The following is an 18013-nucleotide window of genomic DNA, read 5'->3' as shown; positions in this document are numbered from 1 at the left end:
AAACTGACAATGCACATTCATTTGTATTTTTTTTTTTAGTAAAGTGCAAATTATGTTCTGGCCTTGGGAAGGCATAGGGATTTTAAGCACAACTCGTGTTAAGTTGTACTTATTTTGAGTCTGACTCGTTTTTTTGTTGTTATTTCTGTTCATTTCGGGTTTCATTTATTTATCGATGCAGATTAGTTGTAGTTTGAAACTTTGTAGATTATTTGATTTAATTTTTCCTCAATTTTGGTTTAATGGAGTTCTTCACTTTTCTTTGAAAAATTTATTATGGGGAAAAGTTTTTTTTAATTAATTTCTCTTTGTTTTATATTGACTTAGTCTTTTCAAGGAAAAAGAAAATAATACTTTAAATCTTTTCGTTTTTTAAGAATTTACAGTTTGGCCTGCTATTTGTATGCTGGAGAAAAATTTTCAGCAATTTTTAACAACATACACCCTTTTAAAAATCTGGACACAAATAGTGGTGTTTAATTTAGTTTCATACCTCCTGTAGTTGCCCTGAAATGGAAAACTTGATACCATTCGCAAAAAAATATGTTTACTTTCTTCGATAGCTTAGAAACACTTGCGCTATTTTGATTTGGTTGAATTTTAAGAGCAGAAGTAGCCCCGAAAGTTTGAACATAATACCCTCAGTCGTTCTCGGGATACTGCTGAGATACCTTATTGGGAATTAGAACTAATACAGAGAATTTTGATTTTAATCTTAAGGCAACTTTTATTTTTTAAAAATAAAGTAAAATGAAAGGGTGGGCATTTAAGGGAGATTAGATTCCCTCCAATCACTTTCGACTATTGAAATAAGGCTAATCAATTTCTATTTTCAATCAAATGAGCCCTTTTCGAAGCTCCTACGACAACTCTTTCGATACGAAATGCCCTGGTCTAAACAACAACAACAAAATAATACATCATACCCACATTGATTTTTACTATAAAAATCCTTCCAAGCCTTCCAATAACTTTCGACTGTTAAAAAGGGCACAAGACCTTTCAATTTCCAATCGAATGAGCCCTTTTTGAGTTTCTACAGCAACGCTTTTTATAAACACCTTATTTGCCCCCAGGGCGGTGTGCGTGCAACTGAACCCCCTTGTAACTGAACCACCGTGTAACTGAAACCCAGTATAACCGAACTAATGTGCAACTGAACTCCCGTATAACTGAACCCCCCTGCAACTGGAACCCCCACGCAACTGAACACTCGTGCAACTGAACACTCGTGCAACTCAACCCCCGTGCAACTCAACCCCATTTAACTAAGCCCCCGTGTAACTGAACCCCCGTGCAACTGAACCCCCGTATAACTGAACCCCCGTGCAACTGATCCCTCGTGCAACTCAACCACCGTACTTACATTGGGTAAAACACAATAGGGTTATGAACCATGGTTATTTAACCTTTAAACTGTTTTAAATAAAATGACCGTCCCAAAATTTAGATCGGATGTATTTGGGGGAAAAATAGGGTGGGGTGGAAGCCCTCCGATCACTTTTAACTCTGAAAAAGTTCACTGGAAATTTTTGATTTCCAATCGAATGAGCCCCCCCCCCAAGTTCATACAAAATTTCTTCTGCAAAAACCTTATGTGTTAGCAATGAGCAGCTAGCTTAACTTACAGCCCTTACCCCAGATGCTGCTGGTGGGGTTGTTAACCCCAAAGGCATGGTTATTTGATCTTCAGACTATTTTGAACAAAATATTTATTTTTATTTTGATCGGATGTATTTGGCGGGGGGGGGGGGTCGTTTACGAGGGAAAGGCTGATTGTCCTGTGATTACCTTTGATTCTTCAAAATTGAACTTGAACTTTCAATTTCCAATCAAATGAGCCTCCTTCAAAGTTTTTACGATCATCCCTTCTATTAAAACCTTAGATTTTAACAATTGGTAACTTGCAATAACATACAGATTGCTGATACAGGTGTATTAGCAATTTTTTTTGGGAACAGCTTAGCGTATCAAGACGAAACCTCTGGGGCATCTACCTGCTACTACTGCTATTAATACTGCCACTACTACTACTAATTCAACACTATTATTACTACTTCTGCTCCTACTACGACCTCTGCTACTATTAAACTAGCACTATTAAGGCTACGCATATCAAGTTGAAAATTTTACAGAATGGGGTATTTGAAGGAGAACTTGAACCAAATCAAAAGACACTATGTGTATGCAGATTTTCAAAATGGCATATCTCAAAAAGGGATTTGTGTATTAAGTTGGAACTTTCAGAGAGTGCTTAAAGGGAAAGTCAATTTACCAAAAGGAAATATGTGCACGCTCAGGCCTGGATTTACCACTAGGTCCCTACGCAAAAAATTATCACTGACTAATTTTTTCCTGACAAAAATTGGACTGATGTAATTTATCGTCGCCAGGTGCACTCTGCCGCCACGCTGCCTATTCACAGAAAAGTGACTTTAAAACAACAAAGGAATTCCATGGTCACTTATAAACTGTCAGATGTCTCCCAAGAATGGTAGCTGAGAGTTCGGTATTACCCCTCTCTTTCATCACTTTTCGCTCATCAGTTGTGTTCTGTTAACACAGTTACATGGTTACACACAGTTACAGTTACACGGGGGTTTAGTTAAATGGGGTTGAGTTGCACGAGGGTTCAGTTACACGGGGGTTCGGTTATACGAGGGTTCAGTTACACGGGGGGTTAGTTAAATGGGGTTGAGTTGCACGAGGGTTCAGTTGCACGGGGGTTCGGTTGCACGGGGGTTTGGTTATACGGGGGGTTCAGTTACAGGGGTTCAGTTGCTTGGGGTTCAGTTACACGGGGGTTCAGTTACAATGGAACCCCCCAGGGCATAAATGACAATCCTTACCCTAAGGACTGTGAGGGTAGTTGTCATCCTCTAAGACCTAATTTCCACAACTTTCAACTACGTTAAACAAAATGGTTATCTCAAAATTTTGATTAGATTTGTCAGGGAAAATGGTGGGCGTGAGACGGGCGTAAGTCGCTCTCCAATCACTTTCAACTATTAAAAAAGGCACTAGCCCTTTCAAATTCACCCCAAATGAGCCCTTTTGAAGTTTCTACGAAAACCCTTTCAATAAAAACCTTATATGCCCCCAGGGCATAACTTACAACCCTCGCCCTGAGAGGGGGGAGGTGTCATACTCAAAGATCTAATTTCCAGAACTTTCTGTAACGTTGAACAAAATTGCTATCTGAAAATTTTGATTGGATGTGTTTGGGGGAATGGTGGATGTGAGAGGGGGTTTAGTCACCCTCCAATACTTTCAACTATTAAAAAGGGCACTATCCCTCTCAATTTCCAATTTAATGAGCCCCTTTTAAAGTTTCTACAATATCACTATCTATAAAAACCTTATATGCCCCCAGGGCATAAATTACAACCCTTACCCTAAGGGCTTTGAGGCTGGTTGTCATCCCCTAAGACATAATTTCCAGAACTTTCAACTACGTTAAACAAAATGGTTGTCTCAAAATTTCGATTGGATGTGTTTGGGAAAATGGTGGGCTTGAGAGGGGCGTTAGTCGCTCTCCCATCACTTTCAACTATTAAAAAAGACACTAGCCCTTTCAATTTCCAATCAAATGAGCCCTTTTGAAGTTTCTAGGACAACGCTTTCAATAAAACCTTATATGCCTACAAGGCATAAATTACAACCCTTGCCCTGAAGGCTGGGGGGGGGGGCGGTTGTCATCCTCAAAGACATAATTTACAGAACTGTCTACTACGTTGAACACTATGGCTATCTGAAAATTTTAATTGGATGTATTTGGGGGAATGGTGCACGTGAGAGGGTGATTAGTTACCCTCCAATCACTTTCGACTATATAAAAAGAGCACTAGCCCTCTCAATTCCCAATTGAATGAGCCCCTTTTGAAGTTTTCACGACAACTCTATCTACAAAAACCTTATATGCCCCCAGGGTATAACTTACAACCTTTGTCCTGGGGACTCTGGGGGGTTTGTCATCCTTAAATACATAATTTCCAGAAATTTCAACTGCGTTAAAAAAATGGCTATCTCTAAACTTTGATTGAATGTGTTTTGGGAAATGGTGGGTGCGAGAGTCAATTACTCTCCACTCACTTTCGACTATTAAAAAGGGCAATTTCAATTTCAAAACAAATGAGCCCTTTTTGAAATTTTTACAATAGCTTTCTACATAAACCTTATATGCCCCCAAGGCATAACTTACAACCCTTTCACTGAGGGCTCTGAGGGGGTTATCATCCTAAAAGACTTAATTTCCAGAACTTTCGACTACGTTGAATAAAATCGATATCTCAACATTTTGATTGGATATGTTTGGGGAAATGGTGGGCATAAGAAGGGGGTTGATTGCCCTTCAATTACTTTCGACTATTAAAAAGGCAGGCACTAGCCCTTTCAATTTTCAATTGAATGAGCTCTTTTTGATATTTTTACAACATTGCTTTCTATAAAAACCTTACATGCTCCCAGGGCATAACTTACAACCCTTGCCCTGAGGGTTGTGGGGAGGATGGGTTGTCATCCTTAAAGACCTAATTTCCAAAACTTTCAAAAACGTTGAACAAAATGGCTATCTAAAAATTTTAATTGGATGTGTTTGGGGAAAAGGTCGGCCTGAGAGGGGTGTTAGCTGCCCTCAAATCACTTTTGACTATTAAAATGGCACTAGCCCTTTGAATTTCCAATCGAATGAGCCCTTTTTCAAGTTTCTACGAGAAAGATTTCAATAAAACCTTATATGCCCCCAGGGCATAACTTATAACCCTTACCCTGAAGACTTTGGGGGGAGTGTCCTGCTCAAAGTTATAATTTCCTGAACTTTAAACTGCGTGGAACAAAATGGCTATCTAAAAATTTTTAGTGTATTTTTTTGTGGAAATGGTGGGCGTGGAAGGAGTGTTAATTGCCCCTCAATAACTTTCGACAGTTAAAACGTGCACTAACCATTTCAATTTCTAATCTAATGAGCCCTTTTTGAAGTTTCTACGACAACACGTTCTATAAAAGCCTTATATGCCCCCAGGGCATAACTTACAACCCTTGCCCTGAGGACTTTGAGGGGGTTGTCATCCTCAAAGACCTAATTTACAGAACTTAAAACTACGTTGAATAAAATGGCTATCTCAAAATTTTGATATTTTTGGGGAAATGATTTGATTTTCAATTGAATAAGCCCTCTTCGAAGTTTCTACGACAACTTCTTCAATACGAAGTGCCCTGCTCTAAAGCAAAAAAAAATAATAAATAATACATTGTGCCAACATCGTTCTTATGTGCCCTCATGGCATAACTTAAAACCCTTGCCCCAAGGACTGTGAGGGAGTGTCCTCCTCAAAAACATATTTTCTATCTGGAAATCAACTACGCTGAATAAAATGGCTATCTCAAATTTTGATTGGATGTGTTTGGGGGAATGTGGGGGGGGGCTAGTTGCCCTCCAATTACTTTCCACTATTAAAAAGGGCACTAGCCCTTTGAATTTCCAATCGAATGAGCATTTTTGAAGTTTCTACGACAACACCTTCTCTGTTAGTTGCCTTCCAATCACATTCGACTATTAAAAAGGGCACAAGCCACTCCAATTTCCAATTGAAAGAGCTCTTTTCGAAGTTTCTATGACAACTTCTTCAGTATGAAGTGCCCTGCTCTAAAGGAAAAAAATAATAAATAATACGTTGTGCCAAAATTGTTCTTATATGCCCTCAGGGCAAATCTTAAAACCCTTGCCCTGAGCCCTTGCCTTTCCCTCCAATCACTTTTGACTATTCAAAAGGGCACTAGCCCTTTGAATTTCCAATCGAATGGGCCTTTCTTGAAGTTTCTACAACAACGCCTTCTAAAAAACCTAACATGCCCCCAGGGCTTAACTTACAACCCTTGCCCTGAGGGCTGTGGGGGAGTATCCTCCTCAAAAACATAATTTCTATCTGGAAATCAACTATGCTGAACAATATGGCTATCCCAAAATTTTTATTGAATGTGTTTCGGGAAATGGTGGGCGTGGAAGGGGTGTTAGTTGCCTTCCAGTCACTTTCAACAATTAGAAAGGGCACAAGCCACTCCAATTCCCAATCTTATAATCCTTTTTTAAGATCTTCGCGACAACTGTTTTGGCTCGAAAGGCCCAGCTTTAAAGGAAAAAAAATAATAAATAATACAGTGCATCCGCGCTACCCCTGAAATCCCTCAAGTTCTAACTGAGATTCTCTACTTCGAGGGTTGTGGGGGATTTTTATTCACAACAACATATTTTCTATTTTGAAATCAATTACCTGAACAAAATGGCTATCTCAAAATTTTGATTGGATGTGTTTGGGGGAATGATGGGCGTGGGGGGGGGGGGGCGAGTTGCCCTCCAATCACTTTCGACTATTTAAAAGGGCACTAGCCCTTTGAATTTACAATCAAATGAGCCTTTTTTTAAGTTTCTATGAAAACACCTTCTATAAAACCTTACATGCCCCCAGGGCATAACTTACAGCCCTTCCCCTGAAGGCTGTGGGGGAGTGTCCTCCTCAAAAACATAATTTCTATCTGGAAATCAACTATGCTGAACAAAATAGCTATCTCAAAATTTTGATTGGATGTGGTTCTGGAAATGATGGGCATGGAAGGGGTGTTAGTTGGCTTACAATCACTTTCAACTATTAAAAAGGGCACAAGCCACTCCAATTTCCAATTGAATGAGCCATTTTTGAAGTTTCTACGACAAGTTCTTCAATACAGAGTCCCCTGCTCTAAAGGAAAAAAAAATAAATAATACATTGTGCCAAGATTGTTCTTATATGACCTCATGGCATAACTTAAAACCCTTGCCGAGGGTTGTGGCGGAGTGTCCTCCTCAAAATCATTTCTATCTGGAAATCAACTAAGCTGAACAAAATGGCTATCTTAAAATTTTGATTGGTTGTGTTTGGGAGAATGATGGGCGTGGTGGGGGGGGCTAGTTGCCCTCCAATCACTTTCAACTATTTAAAAGGGCACTAGCCCCTTGAATTTCCAATCAAATGGGCCTTTTTTGAAGTTTCTATGACAACACCTTCTATAAAACCTTATATGCCCCCAGGGCTTAACTTACAACCCTTGCCCTGAAGGCTGTGGGGGAGTGTCCTCAAAAACATAACTTCTATCTGGAAATCAACTATGCTGAACAAAATAGCTATCCCAAAATTTTGATTGGATGTGTTTTGGGAAATGGTGGGCATGGAAGGGGTGTTAGTTGCCTTTCAATCACTTTCAACACTTAAAAAGGGCACAAGCCACTCCAATTTCCAATTGAAAGAGCCCTTTTCGAAGTTTCTATGACAACTTCTTCAATACAAAGTGCCGTGCTCTAAAGGAAAAAATTATAAATAATACATTGTGCCAATATTATTCTTATATGCCCTCAGGGCATAACTTAAAACCCTTGCCCTAAGAGTTGTGGGGGAGTGTTCTCCTCAAAAACATATTTTTTATCAGGAAATCAACTATGCTGAACAAAATGGCTACCTCAAAATTTTTATTGGGTGTGTTTGGGGGAATGATGGGCATGGGGGGGCTAGTTGCCCTCCAATCACTTTCGACTATTAAAAAGGGCACTAGCCCTTTGAATTTCCAATCGAATGAGCCTTTTTTAAGTTTCTACGACAACACCTTCTATAAAAACCTTATATTCCCCCACGGCATAACTTACAACCTTTGCCCTGAAGGCTGTGGGGGAGTGTCCTCTTCAAAAACATAATTTCTATCTGGAAATCAACTATGCTGAACAAAATGGCTATCTCAAAATTTTGATTGGATGTGTTTTGGTAAATGGTGGGCATGGAAGGGATGTTAGTTGACTTACAATCACTGTTAACTATTAAAAACGGCACAAACCACTCCAATTTCCAATTGAACGAGCCCATTTCAAAGTTTCTACAACAACTTCTTCGATACGAAGTGCCCTGCTCTAAAGGAAAAAAATAATAAATGATACATTGTGCCAACATCATTCTTATATGCCCTCAGGGCATAACTTATAAACCTTGCCCAGAGGGTTGTGGGGGAGTGTCCTCCTCAAAAACATAATTTCTATCTGGAAATCAACTATGCTGAACAAAATGGATATCTCAAAATCTTGATTGGATGTGTTTTGGGAAATGGTGGGCATGGAAGAGGTGTTAGTTGCCTTCTAATCACCTTTGACTATTAAAAAGGGCACACGCCACTCCAATTTCCAGTTGAATGAGCCGTTTTCAAAGTTTATATGACAACTTCTTTGATACGAAGTGCCCTGCTCTAAGGGAAAAAAATAATAAATAATACATTGTACCAACATTGTTCTTATATGCCCTCAGGGCATATAAGAATGGGCATACATTTTAGTTGCCCTTCAATCACTTTCAACTATTAAAAAGGGCACTAGCCGCTCCAATTTCCAATCAAATGAGCCCTTTTTGAAGTTTCTATGATAACTCCTTTGATACGAAATACCTGGGTATGGAGGAAAAAGAAAATAAATAGTACATTGTGCCCACATCGTTCTTTACATAGGTAGCGCTATCGCGCTGTCTATGATTAGCCATGTCTTGATGCCTACTGCAAAATACTTGATTTTCAATTCAAAATCAGCTTTTTGGGATCCCAATGAGCAAACTTCATGGGCTGTGAATTCAGGATGGTTAGCCATTTTGAATTTATTGCCAATGAATGCAGAACTTGGGTTTGAACCTGGTATTTCTGCAGGTTCCAGATTCAAGGAACTTCTAATATGGGGAGAACCCGGCAGCTGAAAATGCTTAGAAGCAGATTCATGTTGAACCTGCAACCCTAAAAACGCTTGATGCAGAACTTTTGCAACCCATGTTCAAACCCAGTGCCTGAAAACAAGGCTCTATTAAATCATAAAAGTTGTCTCCTGTTGAACTGTATCCTGGCCTCTCCCCCCCCCCCCCCTTATGCCTGGTAATAGTCCTTGGTTATGTAAATACAAAAGTTTTCTAGTTTCATTGCTTTGCATTGTTTTTTGCTGTTATTTCGCACCAACAGTTAATACAAAATGCTATATAACATCAATTTGAATATAAAAAAAAACAACAAGAAAACAGTAAATCAACAATTTCTAAGGTAAATTTGTCAGTTTTCAATTAATTAGTTTTTTGCATTTTTTATTAATTAGATTCTATTTTCTTATTTAAAAACAATGCATAATTTGGCTAATTTTCAATAGCTTTTATTGAATGAAAACAGCTTAGCATAAGACAAGACAAAGCTTCAAGACAAAGACTTTCAGCTTAGCATAAGACAAGACAAAAATAAGTGACAGAATAGTTAGAAAATATGTAATTTGGGCTATATATTTGCACAATAGAAAGGGGGGATAAAATATTTGCACAGTGTGAAGTTAGAAAACAATTCTTACTACATAATATGCACAATGGTTGTACCTATCACATTAGGCATGTAGACCTGCTATACTTTTACCCCCACCAGCCCACCCCCCGAATACACAAGTATATAGCCCAAATTTGTTTCTAAAGTATTATATTTTTATCATACTTTGGTATATTTAATTAGGATTTAGCTTCAGAGAAACAGGTTTTACTTCGATGAAGAATATTAGGTTGGGGTTCATACAAGTACAATGAAAAATACACCTTATTTTGGAATAGATAACCAGAATATCAATTACCCAAAAAGCACACAGGACCAAAAGAGCGCAAAGTACACACTCCAAAGTACACTTTCTAAAAATTGCACCCAACACACACCCCAATATCCCACTTCCCAAAAAAAACACAACACCCCTCCCCCCCCAGAGGCACACTTCCCAAAAAAGTACACAGCACACAGGACAGATTTAAGCTTGCTTTGTCCCAAACTAGCCCTGTCATGTTGATTTTACTTGAATCAAGAAAATGTTAGGCTGATTTCCTCTTATGAAAACAACTCCTCTTAGGAATTATTAATCAAACTTGAAACAAGCCTAATTAACAACTTTGCTAAAAACAGAGCATGATACTTGTAAGATATATCCCCTACCACTCACAATGTGAATTCAGGTTAATCCTATAAATTATACCTAAAATTATATATTTCCCATCTATTCTGTCACTTCTCTTTGTCTTTTCTCATGCTAAGTTGAAAGAAACTAGCAAAAGAAACCAGTTTACAGTCCATTAATGCATGAAAAACTTGAACAGTAGGGGTACATCATACAAGTACCCAGAGCATTTATTTTGGTCTGATTGTCTTTTGTCCTCTTTTTAAATAAGACTGTCATCTTATCTGTCTGAATTGAATAAAAAAAAAGTTTTTTTCAACTAAAAGTAAGGAGCAACATCAAGACTTGAACATCTTTGCAATTTTTGTTTTGTTAGAGTTTTAAGGTTCTATATCTTTGGTCTGAATCAGCTTAGTCTTAAGGTTGTTTAGAATGATAAGGTCCTTTGTATTTAGTCTGAATTGGCTTAGTCTTTAGGTTCTATGGATTCTTAAGGCTCTTTGTCTTTGGTGTGAATTCACTTAGTCTTAAGTTTTTTTTTGTATTTACTTTGAATTAGCTTAGTTTGGCTGATAAGATTGGTAGCATAGCAGGTTCATCAGAAATTTTACATCTTTATATATTTTTGTAAAGAATGAGTTTAAAAAAACATATATAATATAATAATTAGCTTATTCACTAATTTGTGTTTTACATTCTCATTTTAATCTGTATTGCATAGCAATTAAATTCACTTCTTTATATTTTACTTAATCTTCAATTTGGCCTATGATTTGCCAGTGTTTCTGCCATCCTAATAAAAGAATGATAATTATACATTGTGCTTTAGCAAGCTAACTGAAAAATACCAATGGCTTGTTTTGCAAGGTTGTTTCAAGTTTATTTTCAAAATTGCAGGCTTGAAACAAGGATTGGCACAGATTTGCCATGCCAATGGCTAAATTATTAAATAATTCCTGTAGCAAACCAAATTGTCTAATTTCACAATTAGACAAATTTAAAAAATTTAGTGTCTAATTTGAACATTTTGAAAACTGAAAATACATCTCTCTAAGTTCTTTTTTTATTTAAATAAAAATTGCCAGTATTTAATTCTAACTGCTCAACTATTAACTTATTTCACTATTTAATTACACTTACTATTTAAATTTATTTTCCTTTACTATTTTCATTTAATTATTTACATTGTTTTAATTATTTAATTGTTTAAATAAATAATGATTTAAAGCAAATCATGGATTTGCCTTATATTACAAGCAAATTTTCAAAGTTGTATGCTTAAAAAAGCTTTAATCAAGAATTTTTCCTTACCATTTGTTCATTTTGTAAACTTATTTCAAGTATATGTCAAAGTTACATACTTGAGTCAAGAATTTACCTTGACATTGGCTTTTTCCTGCAAGCTGTGTTTCAACACAGTTGGAAAATTACAGGCTTGAAACAAGCTTGATCCATGGATTTGTCTTACCACTGCCTTGTTTTACAAGGTTGCTTCAAGTATTCTTTCAAAATTACAGGCTTAAAATAAGCTTGATCAAAGGGTTGGTCTTACCAATGGCTTGATTTGTAAGGTTGTTTCAAGTTTATTCTCAAAATTGCAGGCTTGAAACAAGCCTGTTCCACAGATTTGGCATGCCAATGGCTTGTTTTGCAAGGTTGTTTTAAGTGTTATTTTTCAGGCTTTCAACAATATTGACCAGAGGATTTGACTTGTCATTGGCTGGTTTTGCATGTTTGTGTCAAGGATGTTTTTCAAAATTGTAAGCTTAAAATAAGCTTGAACTAAGGATTTGCCTTGCCATTGGCTTGTTTTAGAAGATAACAGTAATTTAACTTTCAATTGAGTTTGTAAAATGGCCCAAGTTTGGCAACTAGCAGGCTTGAAACAAGCTTGTTTAAGGCTATTCATTTGATTTTGGCTTGTTGTGTCAATCTTATTTGCTTGAAAAAACTTGATGAAAAGAAATTTGCTAGTTGAGTTAGCACTGAATTTTTGGTTAATTAAGGACACAAAGAAATATAATATTCTACTTCCTATTAAATGCTCTTTCTATACATAATAGTTTTTGTAATTGAATTCTCCCCCCCCTCCCCCTACCTAATGAGACCTGATAAAGCCCTAATCTATAAATACAAGTTTGCTTACTTTGTTGTTGTTTTTTTTTCAATTTGGCTTTATTAGGAATTATGAGCCAACTGTTTATAAGAAATAAGTACTTGCACACAGTTTTGGGTTTATCACAACCTATTCAGGGGGGGTGATAATTTTATTGGGAAGGAATACTGAGTAGAGAATGAAATGGTAAACTTCTTTTTTTGTATCTGATTTTTTGAATTAGTCAAATTTTGAATCAAATGGTATTCTACTATCTTTAAACTTTTGGATGTACTGATTAATTTGCAAGCTAAAAGAAGAATATTTGTGTATACAAATTCCAGTTTGAGCCAATAAAAGAAGCCTTAAAGTAACATCTCCTTCCTTATTTTTGCTAATAGAACTAAGACTAAAGCATACTATTCAATTGAAAATCAAATAGACCTAACAATATACCTGATAATATAGACCTAACAATATTATATTTCAGTCATCTATTTCACATGCACAGATTTATTATAATCAAATGTAACAAACTTACAGGGGTGTAGCTCTAGCATTTTCATTTAGGGGGGGGAGCAGAGGGATAAATATTGACCAGTTCATATTATTGACTTAAAAATAAAGTGAACATACCACTAGATGTCATTTTTTATGCTCTTTCTAAATATAATAATTTCTTTTCTTGCAAATTCAGTTTTAAGTCCTTTTTTGGACTTTTGAAAATGATAATTTCTTTCTACTTTTCTTTGGTATAAAAAGGGTTAAAACATTGGTTTCAAACTTAGGTACTATTTTGTTATAAAATACATTTTGTTAAAGTTATATAATCTGCAAGCATTGATTTGTCACAACTGTCCCTTCCTGTTGCCCCCCCCCCCATAAAACACCACTAGATCCCTTAAATATGGGGAAATAGCCTTTCTCTTTTGTAATTCTTGCCTGGCTTATAAAACAGCCAATCAACACTTGTTGGTAAAGTTCTACAAAATCATATTATTGAGTTAGGACTAAAGTGAATACACCATTTGATGCCTTTTTTCATGCTGATTACGAATATAATAAGCATTTCTATCGGAAATGAATTTCAGCCCCCCCCCTATATAGGCTATACCTAACCCTGAATTGGCATATATACGGGGGGCTGAAATTCATTTCCGATAGAAATGCTTATAATATTTGTAATCAGCATAATAAAGGCATCAAATAGTATATTCACTTTAGTCCTAACTCAATAATATGATTTTGTAGAACTTTACCAATGACACTTTTAGGGATGGGTCTACAGGCTAAAGTATGTCCCAGGAAGGTAATCATAATTATTCTGTACACTAGAATAAAAATTCTTATTTAACTTAACAATGTCTAAATAATTTAAAACCCCCTTCCCTAATAGCCTAGGCTATGCAAATAGGCCTATAAAGCACAAGTAATGTATTCAACCATTTCACCATCAAACCATAGGAGCTTGGTCTACTTTGTGAGTTAGGAAATATTCTCAGCATAGTATTGGAGTATGACAATGCTAATTCATTTTAGTCTCTATGCTTAGTCTAAATTAGGTCAATCAGAGCAAAAATGGGTCAACATTATGACATCATAAAACACCATTTAAGCTGTTTCACCTACAAAGCTATGTCTAAGATTTAACTTATGTAGCTTAGCTTCAAGTCTTACTACTTTTAACAAATGTCAGTAAGCGCAATAACTAAATCAATAATGACATATTTACTCTTTTTCAGTTTGACTTCCGCCATATTTTCTTCAGTGTCTTCTTTAAACAGAAAACGGCTTTACTTAAAATAATTTAAAACGTAGGTGGCGTAACTGGGTATAAGGTGGTATAATTTATACGACACGTAAATGATGTTAGTAGGTTCAGTTTACTACTTGAAACGGTTTGGATAAGTCGTTAGGATAAGGAATTAGTTGTCGGATAATTTACACCTGCTAACCCTGGAAAATACAGAATACACAACTTAAACTCCAGAACACACCTTAAAAGACTTGCATAATCGACATCATTATTTCTTTACAATTAATTAAAAAAATCTTTTTCCACAATTTAAGTTTTTCAAAGAAAAGTAAAGAACTCCATTAAACCAAGAATGAGCAAAAATCAAATAATCTACAAAGTGTGAAACTACCACAAATCAGCATCGATAAATAAATGAAACCCAAAACAAGCAGCAATTACAATAAATAACCGAGTCAAACTCAAAACGAGCAGAAATTAACATAAGTTGGGCTTAAAACCCCTTTGCCTTCCCAAGGCCAGAACAAAATTTGCACTTTACTGAAAAAAACACAAATGAATGGGCATTGTCAGTTTAATAAACATATACTGATATTTAGTAATCAAAATGTTAATATTATTTCATTTATTAAAGTTATAAAAGTAAAAACATTTATATTTTTTCAGTAAAGTGCAAATTGTGTTTTGGCCTAGGGAAGGCAAAGTGTTTCTGAGCCCTACTTATGTTAATTTCTGCTAGTTTTGAGTTTGACTTGGTTATTTATTGTAATTTTTGCTCGTTTTGGGTTTCATTTATTTATTGATGCTGATTTGAGGTAGTTTCACGCTTGGTAGATTGTTTGATTTTATTTTTGCTCATTTTTGGTTTAATAGAGTTCTTTACTTTTCTTTGAAAAACTTATTTTGTGGAAAAAGTTTTTTAATTAATTTCTGTTCGTTTTATATTGACATAGTCTTTTCAGGGAAAAAGAAAATAATTCTTTAAATCTTTACGTTTTTTAAGACTTTATAGTTTTGCCTGCTATTTGTATGCTGGAGAAAAATTTTTAGTAATTTTTAACAACATACACCCTTTTAAAAATCTGGACACAAATAGTAGTATTTAATTTAGTTTCATACCTCCTCTAGATGATCTGAAATAGAAAACTTGATACCATTCGCAAAAAAAGTCTGTTCACTTTCTTTGATAGCTTGGATACACGTATGCTATTTTTATTTGGTTAAACTTTAAGAGTGGAAGTAGCCCCGAAAGTTTGAACATAATATCCTCAGTCGTTCTTGGGATATTGCTAAAATGCCTTATTGGGAATTAGCATTAACATAGTGCATTTTGATTTTTATCTTAAGACAACATTTAGTTTTTGAACATAGTGGGCAATTGGGAGGGGGGGCGTGGGAGGGGGACTAGTTGCCCTCCAATCGCTTTCGAATACGAAAAAGGCCATTAGCACTTCCTATTTCCAATCGAATATGCCCTTTTCGAAGTTCCTAAGACAACTCCTTTGATACGAAGTGCCCTGGTCTAAACAAAAAAAGAAAAAAAAATAATAATACATATTACCCACATCAATCTTTACTATAAAATGTGATGCCTTTCAATCACTTTCGACTATTAAAAAGGGCTCTAGCTCTTTCAATTTCCAATCGAATGAGCCTTTTTTGAGTTTTTAAGACAACACTTTCTATAAACACATTATATGCTCCCAGGGCATAAATTAAAACCCCTTGCCCTGAGGGCTGTGAGGGGGTTGTCATCATGAGACCCAAACCCATCTGATAAAAATTTTGAGATAGACATTTTGTTAAAAATAGCTCAAAGGTTGGAATAAAAAAAAAACTCCGGTGTCATTACGACCCCCCCCCCCAGGGCCCGGGGGAAGGCGTTCTAAGTTATGCCCTAAGGGCATGTATTGTTCTTATGAAATGGATGCTCGTATAAACTTCATAGAGGGCTCATTTGATTGGAAATTGAAAGTTCTAGTTTGGTTTTTAAGAGTCAAGAGATTTAAGGGCAAATAGCCCCCCCCTCTCTGCGTCCTATTTTCTCCAAACCAATCCGCTACAAACTTTGAGAGAGCCATTTTTTTCAAAATGGTTCAAAGATCAGAAAAAAGCGGTGCCAGTTATGCCCTGGAGGCATATATGGTTCCTATGGAAGGGATGCTTTTATTAACTTCAGAGATGGCTCATTTAATTGGAAACTGAATTTATTAGCTAAAGTTTTATGATTCAAATAAGACTAAATGGCCCCTAGCCCCACCACGCCTTTTTGTCCCAAAAACATTCTCTGAAACTTTTGAAATACTAATTTTTTTTTAAATAGTTTATAGATTAAGCAAGAAAAAAACCAGCGTCGAAAGAATTCCCCAACGGTCCGTGGACTAGGCATTGTAAGCTATGTCCGGGGGCCGTATATGGTTCTTATGTAAGGGGGGGGGGCTCGTATAAACTTCAGAGAAGGCTCATTTGAATGGAAATTAAAAGTTCTAGTTCATTTTTTCAGAGTTAAAAAAGATCGGAGGGCAACTAGCCCCTCCTGTCCTCCACGCCTTTGGGTTTATCGGATGGATAAACCCATCCGATGAAAATTTGAGGTGACCATTTTGTTAAAAATAGTTCAAACATCAGATATTGAAACTATAGGGTTGATACAACCCCCCAGGGCCGAGGGGCAGGCGTTATAAGTTATACTCTGGGGGTATACGTGGTTCTTATAGAAGGGATAATCGTACAAACTTCAGAGAGGGCTCATTGGACTGAAAATAGAAAGTTCTAGTTCCCTTTTAAAGAGTCAAAAGAGACCGAAGGGCACATAGCCCCCACCCATGCCCTCTTTCCCCAAAACCCATCCGATAAAAATTTTTTGATAGCCATTTTGTTAAAAATAGTTCAAACATCAGATAATAAAAACTCTGATGTTGTCACAAAAACCAATTTTTCACTTTGATATTGCTACTTTGATACCAGTTTTTTAATGAATATTTGATTTTTTTTTAAAGTTTGATTTTGAAATAAGGAATTTTTAAAAACTTGAAACTTTTTTCAATCAAAAACGAACAAAAATTCATTAAAAAAAACTTTTCGAAAAAATAAGTTTTTCAAAGAAAAGTAAAGGCTATTTTAAACTTAAGCTCAGCAGATACAAATACCTGTTAAAATTCAAACTAAAAACGACCAGAAATCAAACAGTTCATGGTAACGAACTGTAAGTAAGGGGCGAACCGGCTCAATGGTAACCGAAACTGTAGAAAACGGAATTTTTATACCAATAGATACATCAATAGAATCAGATTTTAATGCTGATTTCAAATCTAAAAGTTTTATCAAGTTTAGTCCTACCTATCAAAAGTTACGTGCCTGAGAAAATTTGGCTGATTTTCGAAAAAAAGGGGAAAGAACCCCTAAAAGTTATAGAGCCTTAATGAAAATCACACCATCATATTCAGCATATTAGAGAACCCTACTGCAGAGGTTTCAAGCTCCTATCTACAAAAATGTTAAATTTTGCATTTTTTGCCACAAGAAAGATCACGGATGCGTGTTTGTTTGTTTTTTTTTCCAGAGGTAATCATATAGGCCAAGTGGTCCTAGAATGTCGTGAGAAGGCTCACTCGAACGGAAATTAAAAGTTCTAGTGCCTTTGTTGAGGGAACAGATAAAATGGAGGGCAACTAGCCCTCCCACGCTCATTTTTCCCAAAGTCACCCGATCAAAATTTTAAGATAGCCATTTTGTTCAGCTTGGTCGAAAATATGATAACTATGTCTTTTAGGATGACTTAATCCCGCGAAATCCCCGGCGGGAGCGCTGAAATTTATGAACTTTACCCAATTTAAACATATAGTATTGGTTATTGGGAAGTATACAGACGTTTTCAGGGGGGATTTTTTCTGGTAGCGGGGGTTGGGAGGGGGGGGGGTCGAGGGTTATGTGGGAGGATCTTTCCATGAAGGAAGTTTTCATGGGGGAAGGGATATTGCAATGAAGGGGGCGATGGATTTCCCAGCATTATGTAAAAAAAGATAAGAAATTATATATAAAAAAAGCAAGTTTTTCAACTAAAAGTAAGGAGCAACATCAAAACTTAAAACGACAGAAAACATTACGTATATGATTGGGTTCACCCCCTAGTCAATAACTCGCTCTTTAAGCCAAAGATTATTTATTACTTTACTTTCATAAGATCTATTTATTCTAA

General features: G+C 36.2%; 1 protein-coding gene across 1 annotated transcript in view; it reads right to left on the bottom strand.

The window, feature by feature from the left end:
- Positions 1-13833, bottom strand: part of LOC148956111 (monocarboxylate transporter 14) — an 84487-nt gene extending 70654 nt beyond the window's left edge. Inside the window, exon 1 of the mRNA XM_089094599.1 lies at positions 13792-13833. The gene's annotated coding sequence lies outside the window, so the exon portion shown is untranslated. The remainder of the gene's footprint in view (positions 1-13791) is intronic.
- Positions 13834-18013: the final 4180 nt, after the last annotated feature.

The sequence above is a fragment of the Artemia sp. Qi Xiang Cuo genome, chromosome 1 (genome assembly GCF_049724085.1).
Source record: "Artemia sp. Qi Xiang Cuo chromosome 1, ASM4972408v1, whole genome shotgun sequence".
NCBI lineage: Eukaryota > Metazoa > Arthropoda > Branchiopoda > Anostraca > Artemiidae > Artemia > Artemia sp. Qi Xiang Cuo.
Note: the sequence above shows the minus strand (reverse complement) of the source record. Positions and strands in the feature narration are given on the sequence as shown.